Genomic DNA, 12,508 nt, shown 5'->3' with positions numbered 1-12,508 from the left:
AAAACAAACTCTGTCTCTCTCTCTCTCTCTCTCTCTCTCTCTCTCCCTGCTCCTGCCAGAGGGGGTGTGAGTTGCCGCCTTCAACAGCTTTGTGCCGCGGTGCTTCGCATACTTAAGAGCCAAACAGCCCTATTGATTTGTTTGCTCCTTTGAAGAGGAAGATATGTTTGCATTCTTTTAATTGTGAGACTGAACTGTCATCTCTGTCTTGTCATGGAGCACAGTTTAAACTTTTGAAAAAGAGACAAATGTTTGTTTGCAGTGTTTGAATAACGTTCCTGTCTCTCTACAACCTCCTGTGTTTCTGCGCAAATCTGTGACCCAAGCATGACAATATAAAAATAACCATATAAACATATGGTTTCTACTTCGCGGATTTTCTTATTTCGCGGGTGGCTCTGGAACGCAACCCCCGCGATGGAGGAGGGATTACTGTATTTGGGATTCCAACTGAGTTAAATGATAACAAAATATTGTTATGATCAGCGTCATTCCCTCCAACAATTAACATCTCTGTTTTATCTGTGTTTAAAGAAGAGTAGTTCTCATTCATCCACTCCTTTAATTTGCTAACACAACTAATTAAAGACAACATCAGAGAAACTTCATTTGATTGAATGAAAGGTATAACTGGGTGTCATCTGCATACAAACGAAAATTAGCATCATGTTTCCTAATGATAGATCCCAGTGGAAGCATGTAAAGTGAAAACAGTAAAAGTCCCAGTACTGAGCCCTGCGGGACACCATATTGAACTTCTGTGTATAATGATGGAGTACTGTCAGCACATTTCTGTACATATTGTAATCGATTTGATAAGTAAGAACTAAACCAAGCGCGAACGGTGCCTGTAAGCCCAACATCATTTTCTAGCCTGTGCAGTAAGATAGAATGGTCGATGGTGTCAAACGCTGCACTTAAGTCCAACACCATAAATACAGTGGAGTTTCCTTCATCAGAGGATATCAGAATGTCATTTACAACCCGTGTTAGTGCCGTTTCTGTACTATGACCAGTGCGAAAACCAGACTGAAATTTCTCAAATAAATTGTAATGCATAAGGTGTGACTGAAGCTGACTGGCGACTACTTTTTCTAGTAATTTAGAGAGAAAAAGTAGATTTGAAATAGGCCTATAATTATTTAGTATATGTGGGTCAAGGTCTGACTTTTTAAGTAATGGTTTAATGACTGACACTTTTAGTGCATCGGGTACTGTGCCATGCAATAATGAACTACTGATAATGTTTAGAATAGGCGCTGCTTGAACATCCATTGCACTTTTTACTAGTTTTGTTGGCACTGGATCAGGGAACAAGTAGTGGGTTCATTTTAGAAATTAAACTTAAGACTTCCTGCTCAGTTACAGGATTAAAATTACTAAAGTGCTGAGTGCAATGTGAGACAGGGTCTGCTAAGCTAGTATTTGGTTTGTACTGTGATGCAGAGATCTGGGATCTTATATTTTTAATTTTCTCATTGAAGAAGTTCATAAAGTCTGTACTGCTAATATCTGTTGGTATTTTGCACTGTTGATCTGAATTTCCATTTGTTAATTTAGCCACTGTTCTAAACAGTACCCGAGGATTTTTATTATTGTTATCTATTAATATAGAATAGTATTCTGAGCGAGCTTTAAAGAGGGCTTTTTTATATTTATTAACACTCTCTGTCCATGCAATTTGAAAGACATGTAGCTTTGTTGTTCTTCATTCGCGCTGCAGTTTTCAACACTCTAATTTAAGAGCTCGAGTGTTTTCATTAAACCAGGGAGAGTTTCTATGTGCTTTGATCACTTTTGTTTTAAGGGGAGCCACTGTGTCCAGAGCATCTCTCAAGGTCACATTATAATGTGATGTTAGCTGATCTAAATTGTTTTCCACGTTTACATTTGATGTTAGCTGATCTAAATGGTTTTCCACAATTACACTCGACTTACTCAAAGTATCTATAAATTTTGAAGCAGAATTACAATCTAGATGTCGCACTGTCTTTGTTTTAATCTGGGAGTGTGTTGGCAAGGGCAGGACTAAATCAAATGTAATTAAGTAGTGATCGGAAATAACTTCATTTAATGGAGTAATATTTAAGTTTTAAATTTCAACTTTGTAAGTTATAATTAAATCTAATGTGTGGTTATGATTATGAGTTGGACCTTTGACAATCTGACAAAATCCTACTGAATTTAACAAATAAGTAAAACATTTGCTAAAAGTGTCAGTTTCCACATCAATGTGTACATTAAAATCCCCATCAGTACTACGTGATCATAATTTATAGCCAAATCAGATGGAAGGTTGCTAAATTCAGACATGAACAATGAATACGGCCCTGGTGGTCTATAGACTAGCACTATAATTGTGTTGGAATCTGTTTTAATATTTAAAGTGAATGTCTCAAAGGATGTAAAGTTGCCTAAATTTTTAGAAGTGATTTGCATTTTGTTACAATGAATTATTCCAAGTCCCCCTCCTCGACCAGAATCTCTAGACTTATGAAGGAACAAGTATCCATCTGGTGACGCCTCAGCTAGGGGGACAGTGTCACATTTACTAAGCCAGGTTTCAGTGAGAGGACACAAATCAGATTTTGTACTTAATATAATATCATTTACCAAAACAGCTTTAGTGCCAAGAGAGTGAATGTTCAATAAGCAGCATTTAAAACTGTACGCTTTTTTCTGAACTGCTGATATATTTTTTGTTTTAATTTGAAGTAAATTTCTATTACAGATGCCCCTGGTGGAGGGTCTGGTTTTATCCCTTGGTCTAATTATACACCTTATTTTTTGGTTATCAATTAATTTAAGGTTTGTATCAAGACTAAATTTACTGGATGCCCCACGACAAGGATTATGGGTAACAGCTTCAGGACAGTAACAGGTGGGATAAACAACACCCTGTGATTTAAGATCACATGACTGCGGCCTGGATGGTGCTCTAATCAGTCAACCAGCCAGTTTTGCTGCCATATTTTGGGATAATACATAAGATCCCCTCCAGTTAGGATGAAGACCATCTCTTCTGAAAAATCCAGGCCTTTCCCAAAAATCATCCCAATTGTTCACAAACGCTATGCTTTTATTTGCACACCAGGTTTCTAGCCAGCAGTGAAGGGAATGCAATCTGCTATAAATCACATCCCCTCTATATAATCTTGGTAAGGGGCCAGATACAACTAAATTCCGACATTTTCTTTTATCTTTAGTGCATAGAGAGATGAAGTTCCTCTTTAATACCTCAGATTGCTGTAAATAAATATCATTAGTGCCGACATGCAGCAATGAGGTAGATACTTCATTGTCAGTGACACGGTCCAATGTGGCCTCTATGCCAGAAATCTTGGCCCCTGCGAGGTATTTAACATGAACTGCTGGTTTAACATAGTTTGGTATTCTAACATTTCGCACTATGGAATCGCCAGTTATGAGCACTGTCTTATTCTCAGTTTGTAGTGACCTGGGTGCCGGGTGACTACATTTCGGATTCTTAGACCCCCGTCTTACTGTTACACAGGCTGAATTGGTGCTGCTGACTTCGGCTGTGCACTGACTACAGTGGGACCTGGAGAGACTGAAGCCGAATCAGAAGTAGCTGAATTGTCTAAACCAGGGGTCCCCAACCCTTGGTCCGCGGCCCACTACCAGGCCGCAGCCGTCTAACACCCAGGCCGCGAGAGAACTGCCGGCAACGGAGACTCACTCAGACTTTTCAGAACGCTTGGCGGGGGGGGGGGCTTTGCAGCGGTGCAGAGAGAGGCGAGAGACCGAGGTGAGAGACTATTACAACAAAGTATTTTATGGTCTCGACAGTTTCCCCATGTGACACAAGTCTATAGAGATCTCGTTACTACGAAGTACATTCTGCAGATACTTTGATTACAACGAAGTGACCTTGAAATGCTTGAATGAATCATCCACAGAGCAGTTAGATCTGTGGTCGTAGCTCAGTTGTACACATTTGCACAACGATCCCCAAACAGTGTAAAATGTAACAATGTAAAAAAAAAAATTCTTTCTTCGAACTTTCCTTGTACTGATTTTTTTTGTTGTTGTTGCTGTTTTTGTTTTCTGTGGTTTTCAGTGATATCTTTTGCTTATTGCTTGTCAACATTTGAAAAACGTCCATTAGAATTTAACTCATTGTCATCCTCCTATAGAAACGGCAGACACGAATAAACGATAACAGTGTTAATGTTTGTGATGTGCAATCTGTTGGAATGACAAATGCAATGCATGTGTCTTTGTTATATGCAAAAAAAGAAGAAAAATCACGGGTTGCAAACGTATGCGAACTGCTTAATAACTTCATATTAATAGAATGTAATGTAAATTGTGTATAAAACTGCCCTACAAACCCGCCTCGAATCCTCATGACATGACTTTCTAGCAGTTTCACATTTCCAAAGTATTGTAAGCTCACCTCAATCTGACAGCCAATAACGTTCAGTCTGACCATGGTGGTGCTGCATGAAGGCTTTGCAGGTATTGCAAGTTTGGCTGCTATCTCCGCTCTTTAATTTTCCCTTTTTAATTTTCTCATAGTATGAAAAACACAAGATTTCCATGAAACGCAAGTGATCAACAAAGTGACTTTAGAATATTTCACATCTGCCAAATGTTCAGATCTCACGCTTTTATACATGCAGCAGGTCATTTATAGTAAATGAGTCTTTGAGGCACAAATGAGATTTGGAATTAAAGAAATAAACTGTGAACAGAGCTCTCAATTCACTGTGGGTTGAGGGTTCCTGACGTTTGGAGTCAGCAGCTGCCTTGTCATCTTCACCACTGCTGATGGTTCCTTTAAGCTGGACCCTGACCAACTGCATTATCAGCTTTGACCCGGCCAGTACGGCTGTTCAGCTAATTGTGTCCACATCTCAGGTTAGTCACTTCACTGTTACACTGCTCAGAGCCGTTCAAAGAAGAGACCTGCAGAAAGAGAAGCAGCACTGGCAGTCATGTCATCAGCAGACTGAAAGGAATGACAAGGGTCACAGGTCACTTATCACTGGCCAGAGTTGCCATTGTCATGGAGAAAACTTCACTCTCTTAGAAGAAGGCAGTCTTGGAGTCCAGATGGGAATGCAGAAGAACATCTTTATTACACAGCAATGTAACAACAAGACTTCACTATGGTGCAAGTGCTGTAACTAGGAAGTGCTTCAGTTTAGATTACATTTCTTATCATCTTTGCAAATTACTCTCCTCCTTCTAGTTCTTCCCACCATTACCTTATGTCCAAGCCCACTAATATCTATCATCTAGTGTCCATCATCTCACCCAAACTTGCCAACATTACTCCTTACCCTGCCTGAGACTTATTCATCGATCTATTCAGAACATTAAAGTCAGAATCAGGAGGACCCACACATGAGGTACTGGGCCGCTCAAACAACAGTTACTTGATACAGAAGCATCTCTCACAGCTAAAGTTTTAAGAAGCTGACTCTCTAAGACAATGGCATGTAGTTTTCTCACATTTTAGAAGAAATTAAAACTCAGACACAAGTCTTTAATCATGAACTCTTATATGATCTAGAGCTAGCTAATACAACACGTTTGACTTTAATTTGACTAAATAGCATCGATATATAAGAAAACATTGATACATATTGTAGATTTAAACTCTCTGTGTATTTTCTAAAGTAATGGCCTGTTCAGCTCTCTTAAGGTTAAAATCTCAGCACTGTATTTCTAAGACAATGTGCTGTTTAGCTCTCTCAGAGTACACGGTGTCTTTGACTTTTTATTATCTCACCTCAGCTATAAGTTTAGCAGCAAAAATGAGAAAATAGACAAAAACCAGCAGCCTTTATATTGACAAAGAAATGGTGTCTTGAAAATATAAGCAAAAGCTTTTAATAATTCAAAGCTAATGACTGAAAGCACATTGATCTCTATATTTAAATTTTCTGTACCATCTGAGCACAGAGTTCACCCAAATTCAGCTGAGTCCTGCAGTGTACCCCATGGTCCTCATTCCTGTCCTGCCAGTTCTCTTTTGTTTTGTGTTTCTTTCTTCTCAATCTGAACCCACAACTATTTTTTCAACAGGTGCCTCCATTTTCATGAACACCTCTACATTGTTTATGGCAGTAACCCTGTTGTGTTGTAAACATAAATAAATTCAAACGTTTGGGGTCTCTTGGTGGGAACCCCATTTGAGTTCCTTCCTGTCAAAAGAAATAAAGAAAAAGGCCACACAAACGGTTTATTATTTAACAGGATGGCACCGGCGTGTCTCTATCAGTATCGGTCATCAGACTGACATCAGCTCCCTGTTATGGTCCAATTTTAAAATGTGACACCTGAAGAGTTGGGGTCTTTGCTGCCACAAAAGTGATGTCAGAGTTCTATTTCTTGGGTAGCATCTTCAAGGTTGGAGGTTAACATGGGAAGTGTGTTAGCGATGGTGTCACACCCAATTCCTTAACTATTTCCTTAACTTCCTAAATTGGTCCCCACAAGAGCCTCACCATGGTCAAACATGTGACAATGCCCCCTTTTAGCTAGTGTACCTAATGAGCCACTGTGTGGAGGGTCCTTCTGTGATGAACTACGTTAAACCTGTAGGGCTGTTTATCCAAAAACATCTTCATGGTGGACCGTCCACTGAAATGGAGTGTGGTCCATGACGAGTGTAAACTGAGAGCCGAGTAGGTCATGTTGAAGTTGTGTAACACTTCGAACTAGAAACCTTCAAGCCTACGAAAAATCTTGTAATCCCAGCCCACCTTAAGTTCCTTCACACCTCTCCTCATCAGCGTCTTTTGTTTTGTAAATGTGTCGATCAACACAAGCAGACTGCTGTTCCATCCCCTCATCTCGACGGAGCTCAACTCAGGCAAAAAGTTCTCCCAGCTCAAGCATTGTTTATCTTGTTGTGAGGTGCCTGGGGTTGTATAGGATAAATAATACAATAGCGTTATTTGGAACACATATATGTCTTGTGTGTTCTGTGTCTATACTGTAAGTGTAGGAGAACAGGAAATACGAGGCAAGAAATGTTGAACACATACCTAAAGCAAAAACATTTACCATGTTATACTAATAATGACATGAAGTGTATAATGTGTGAAGACTTTAGTCCAAATATCAAATAAATATGTGTGCTTTTATTCAAAAATATAACCAAAGAAAAAAAATAGCCAAGGTGGACAGAAAAACAAAATCCAGTTAAGCCAGGAAAAAAACAAACTTTTCAGGGGTTCAAGCGGGCCAAAAGACCACCAGCATCCACTGGGCCTTCTGCCTAACATAAATATTCTTAGGTCATTCTTTATTTAGTCTTCGTCTTAGAGGATTCAACACGATGGGTCTTATGGCAAGTTGGGGTATCCACTTTCATAAAAACATCACAGCTGCACAGGACTTTGATCAAGTTGTGTTGGTGCAAAATGCAACCCTCTGAACATCACATCATCAGTGGTGGTCCAGAGACAATCCACACAGCTGAGTCCCAGGACCCCTCTCAAGTATGTGCGGCATCAATCTAAAGTCCTCGTTCAGCACCTCTGACCAGCAACTACAAATGTTCATTAGTTCCCCCATGGAAAACAACAGCGCTGACCCCTTTCTGCTTCACAAGGACAGATGGAGCTTTTTAAAAAATGTCCTGTACGTGTGCCCCCTGAAAACAGGACATAAAATTCTTCCTGCAAGAAAGTGCCCAGTTAAGGTTTCTTATGATGGAGTACCCCACAATGACAAGAGCACTTTGGCAGGCAGCTGGTGAACAGCTGAGAGCTTCAACACGTTGGTGCTTTTCTGGACACTTGAGGTGGAGGTCCCCTTTCTCATTGGTGTTCTCTCACTCTGTCCTGAGAGAGTCCAGGAGTAAAGGAGATTCTCATCAACTTCAGGCACTGCTGAAATGTGGAGAAAGCCAACTGGCAATTGCTGGAAGAGGAAGCCACCTCAGAACATCCTGCTACATTTTGCTGTAGCTTCAGGGCTTTCAGGTGCCAGCAGTGAGTGTGAAGCTTTAGTATCTGCTCCTCCAAACCCTTCAGTTCTTCATCAGTGTTCAGAAGCTCATCGTTTCTGTGGGATCTTGAGCACGACATAACAACAACAACAACAACATTTGTAAAGTGTTAAGAAAGTAGCAATAGGCCAACACACAGAGCTTCATACAAGACTATTCTTCATAACACAACACAGGAAGTGACCTACAGGACGTGTCTCCTACAGCACCTACCAACAAGCCTGTCAGAGCTACATTGTCTCAAAATAAATGAACCCCGGGTTGACCCAATCCACTGATGTTTGTCAGCCACATCTTGGCCTCACAGATGATTTGTGCATTAACCTCATGGTTAACAAAAGAAGCTTTATTCTCACTAGGAGGCCTTATTGCATTATGAGTGCAGTCATTTGCTCTGATTACATTAGGAGAGCTGGACGTGGCTGTAAATTGCCTTTTTATCTATAACAGCATTTTGTGTTTTTTGTTTTTTTGTATTTACACTCACACCATACAAAAACTGGATGTACTGCCAGTCGGTTAATGGCTTCCAGCACAGCAGGCATGATGGACCAGCACTTGGCTGAGATATTCCTGACCTGTCAGCCAGTTCTTAGAGAAGTGACAACAAGTAGCCGATACAAACTAATGAAAAGCCAAAAACTGTCTTCACTGCAAATTTTTAGATTGGGAATTAAAATACAGTCGGTGCAGCATATTCATCACTTTGGGTGTAATTTGCTTGTCATGTCAGCACTCATTACAATAACAGCTCAGTGAGCCAGTGAGTTACTATGTGAGTGAGTTGTCATTTGCCTGGTCCGGTTACATTCCCAACCTGATTAAGGGTGTCGTCATTTCCCAATTTCTCCTAAATGTTGTGAATATGTGAGTCAGAGTTGCTATAATTATATTCCTATTTCACCGTTAAGTATATTATTTTTTATACATCCTGACAATTCTGCAGAACGCTGCACATTTCAAGTCTCTTTTTGTACATATGCAAGCTTTATAAATGAAGCCCCAGAACTGCACACAGTACTCCAGATGTGGCCTCAATAGTGCATTAAATAGTCCAAGAATAACGACTCTCGATTGCTTTTCAACAGTTTTTGCGATATAACCCATTTTATTTGCTTTTTTAATCATTTCTGTACATTACTTAGATGATGAAAACATGGTGTCTTTTCAGAGGCTGATTCCTGTAGTTCAGTGTTTCCAATCATATTTTTATAATTGACATTCCTTTTGCTCACGTGTAGCACTTTTCTATATTCAACTCCTTTTCCAGGTGTTTGCCCAGTTTTGATGGTAGTCCAGGCCTTTCTGATTTGTTTTTGCTGCCTCCTTAGTGTGTGCCATCTCTCTAATTTTAGTGTCATCGGTAAATTTCACAAATATACTAACTACACCAGAATCTCTGTCATTAATATAAGTCAGGAAAAGTAAGCAGGGTCCAAAGAGACCCCTGAAGGACTCAACTGATGACCTCACTCCACGTGGAGCAGTCCTCTAGCCAATCTGTTTTTGCCTCCTCAACGTCACTATCATTGGGAAATCGCCATCCACTTAGGAATTTCTTCAGTCAGAAGTATCAACGGAGGAAATAAACCTCTAGGGTGTCCACGGTCAGTAGGAACAGACAAAGTCAGACACAGACAGAGTCCTGAAGACCTCGGCCAATTGACTGTCCACCACAGTAAACTCTGTGTTCGGCTGATATGAATTACTACTAGTATATAAGCATCAATAATGAATTAATTGAGCTGTAATAAATAAACTATTATTATTGACACGCACAGTTCAATGTCAATTTTAGCGTCACTCCGCAAACTAAATATTACATTGGGAGACCTTGTCTTGCCTTGTACACATCACAGTTTATTTGAGATATTCCAGTCTGGCTTCCGCTCATATTACAAAACAGCAACATTTTGATAATAGAAACTCCACTGTAATTATGTAGTTTGATTTACGTGCGTGTTTGACACCATCAACTATCTATGTCACTACAGAGGCTGGACAATGGCATTGGGCCCATGGGCACTGTCCTTGCCTGGTTTAGTTCTTATTTATTAAAATTGTTTCCAGTACATACAGAAATGTGCTGACAGGACTCCATCATTATACACGGAAGTTAAATATGATGTCCCGTAAGGCTCAATACTGGGACCTTTACAGTTTTCACTTTACACATTTCCACTGGCATCTATCATTAGAAAACTTAACATTCATTTTCAGACGACACCCAGTTATATCTTTCTTTAAGACTGATTGACGTTTCACTGATGCTGTCCTAAATTAATTGTGTTTGTGAGTTAAAAAAATTGGATGGATAAGAATGAGTTGGCTTTGAATACAGAAAAAACAGAAATATTAATTATTGGAGGGTATGATGATACTGTAATAATATTCTGTCATTATTTAACTCAGTTGGACTCACCATCAGTTCTACAGAGTCAGCCCACAATCTTGCTGTTATCTTTGAAACTGGCCTGTCGTTTAAAGCACATGTTACAAAACTATTCAAAACATGTTTTTTCCATCTTAAAAATGTTGGGAAATTAAGACGTTTTCTAAATATGCAGGATACTGAGAAATTATTCCTGCCTTTATCTCGAGTACTGTAGGTTTGACCAATGTGATGTTCACTGGCTGCTCAAATCGTTTTTGTATGCAGATTTCAGTTAATTGAAAATACTGTTAAAATAATTATTACAAGAACAAGAAAATATGAAAATATAACTGCAGTTCTTAGAGGAAACCTCCAGCCCAGAATGATATTTTTATGCTTAGCCTGTGCAGCTTGAAGTGACAGCAGAGAAACATTTTTCACCTCATGTTTTTGTGGAGAATGGACTTAATAAAATTACTTATAGAACATAAGAAATGATGACCAGTGCTGGACAAAGTAAACAATAAAAATATGACCATGAAAAATTCTTGTGTTACTTGTGTTACATAATCTACACATCAAGTCATCCAGTCATCCCGTCATATCCATGTAACATGCAAAACACATGTATTGTTTGCTAAAATATTATTAAATATATATCTTGGTGCCCTGCCCGGGGTTTGTTCCTGCCTTGCGCCTTGTGTTGGCTGGGATTGGCTTCAACAGACCCCCGTGACCCTGTGTTAGGATATAGCGGGTTGGGAAATGACTGACTGACTGACTGACTTTATCTCTGGAAAATGAAAGTAGTCCACAAGCAGAAAGCCTCCTCATACTTCACTGTACTTCTGAACTGAAGACCCACTTCTCCCCCACATTCATTGGTCAAGAGTCCTGTTGTCAATTCAGAAGTACGACACCATGTGAAGGGGCTTTCTGTTTGTGTTTACTGTTGTCCAGCATTGGTCACCATAGGCTCCTGTTCTATCAGAAACTTTGTTATGTCCGTTCTTCATACAAACATGAGATTGAAAATTTTTCTTGGCCAAGACTACAAACTACATAAGAGACTTGTGACATCTGTCCAGCATATCCTGACTAGAGCTGCTGATTACATACTGCATTTCTGTTAGTTATTTGTATAGAAATATAAGTAATAACATATTTATAAACCATCACTACCCCTGCGCTATTCTATTTCTCGTCTTAGTATCTGGAAGTGGCACTTGGCACAACTGCTCTGCTGCCGGGCTGTTCTCTTACCTTTGGAAAAGTCACCTCAGATAAAGGGGTATTGGAATCATCAGATGGAAAGATTCTGTTGTCATATTAGACAGTTACTATTGACACAGACAGCTCACTATCAGTTAATTGTCATAGATCCATCTATACATGAATAAGCAAATAATAAACAAAGAAGAAACTGAACTACTAAATTATTTTATAACCATTCAGTCATAATGCTATAGAAATCAATTCAATGACCCAAGACCAGATCAGCAGTTCCAAAGGAGTAGCAAACCCATCGGTGTACAGCCCAATATGTTGTAGAATAGTTACAGTAGACAACACATTAACGTGGGCATACGTGGGTGTTGGTAGTTTAGAAATTGCAGTTTGTTTATTAATCAGCTCAGTAGACACAGCGACATCAATTACATCATTCACAGTATCTACTGTTAGAGCAGTTGGGTTATATCATGGCACTGTATGTCAGATAAGTGTGGAAGAACTTCATTAACAGGCTGAACTGTGTCCATAATCACAAGAGCACCTCCCTTAGACAGACAGACAGACAGACAGACAGACAGACAGACAGATAGATAGATAGATAGATAGATAGATAGATAGATAGATAGATAGATAGATAGATAGATAGATAGATAGATAGATAGATAGATAGATAGATAGATAGATAGAAGAAAATTTAAAAAAGAAAACTTCTGACATGCCAGCCCCAGTCCCATTGAGGCACTATACAGGTGTATTGCTGTTACTATGTTAGACCCCCAGTCGTGTTTCTTGACACACTTCTGCTGAGTAATTCGTTGGCTGAAAGTCCTCAGTGTTGGTGTGTCAGAGAGAGGATGTGCAGCGTTGTTCATAACGGCACTCAGTTTTGTCTTCATACTCTTCTCTTCTGC

At 39.5% G+C, this 12,508-nt stretch overlaps 4 protein-coding genes and 1 long non-coding RNA gene across 10 annotated transcripts in view; 1 reads left to right on the top strand and 4 right to left on the bottom strand.

The window, feature by feature from the left end:
* The window catches only part of LOC114643553 (protein NLRC5-like), a 5,922,889-nt gene that overhangs the window by 506,400 nt on the left and 5,403,981 nt on the right, over positions 1-12,508 (bottom strand). The window lies entirely within an intron of this gene.
* LOC114643557 (NACHT, LRR and PYD domains-containing protein 3-like) overlaps positions 1-12,508 on the bottom strand; it is a 1,908,976-nt gene that overhangs the window by 624,308 nt on the left and 1,272,160 nt on the right. The gene's annotated exons all lie outside the window — the stretch shown is intronic.
* Positions 1-12,508, bottom strand: part of LOC114642226 (E3 ubiquitin-protein ligase TRIM16-like) — a 773,543-nt gene that overhangs the window by 558,585 nt on the left and 202,450 nt on the right. The gene's annotated exons all lie outside the window — the stretch shown is intronic.
* The window catches only part of LOC127527383 (uncharacterized), a 374,162-nt gene that overhangs the window by 265,570 nt on the left and 96,084 nt on the right, over positions 1-12,508 (bottom strand). The window lies entirely within an intron of this gene.
* Positions 1-12,508, top strand: part of LOC114641943 (NACHT, LRR and PYD domains-containing protein 3-like) — a 476,010-nt gene that overhangs the window by 367,760 nt on the left and 95,742 nt on the right. The gene's annotated exons all lie outside the window — the stretch shown is intronic.

This window comes from Erpetoichthys calabaricus, chromosome 4, assembly GCF_900747795.2.
Source record: "Erpetoichthys calabaricus chromosome 4, fErpCal1.3, whole genome shotgun sequence".
In the NCBI taxonomy this organism is placed as follows: Eukaryota; Metazoa; Chordata; class Cladistia; order Polypteriformes; family Polypteridae; genus Erpetoichthys; species Erpetoichthys calabaricus.
The sequence above is the reverse complement of the archived record's forward strand: the minus strand, read 5'-3'. Positions and strand labels throughout refer to the sequence as shown.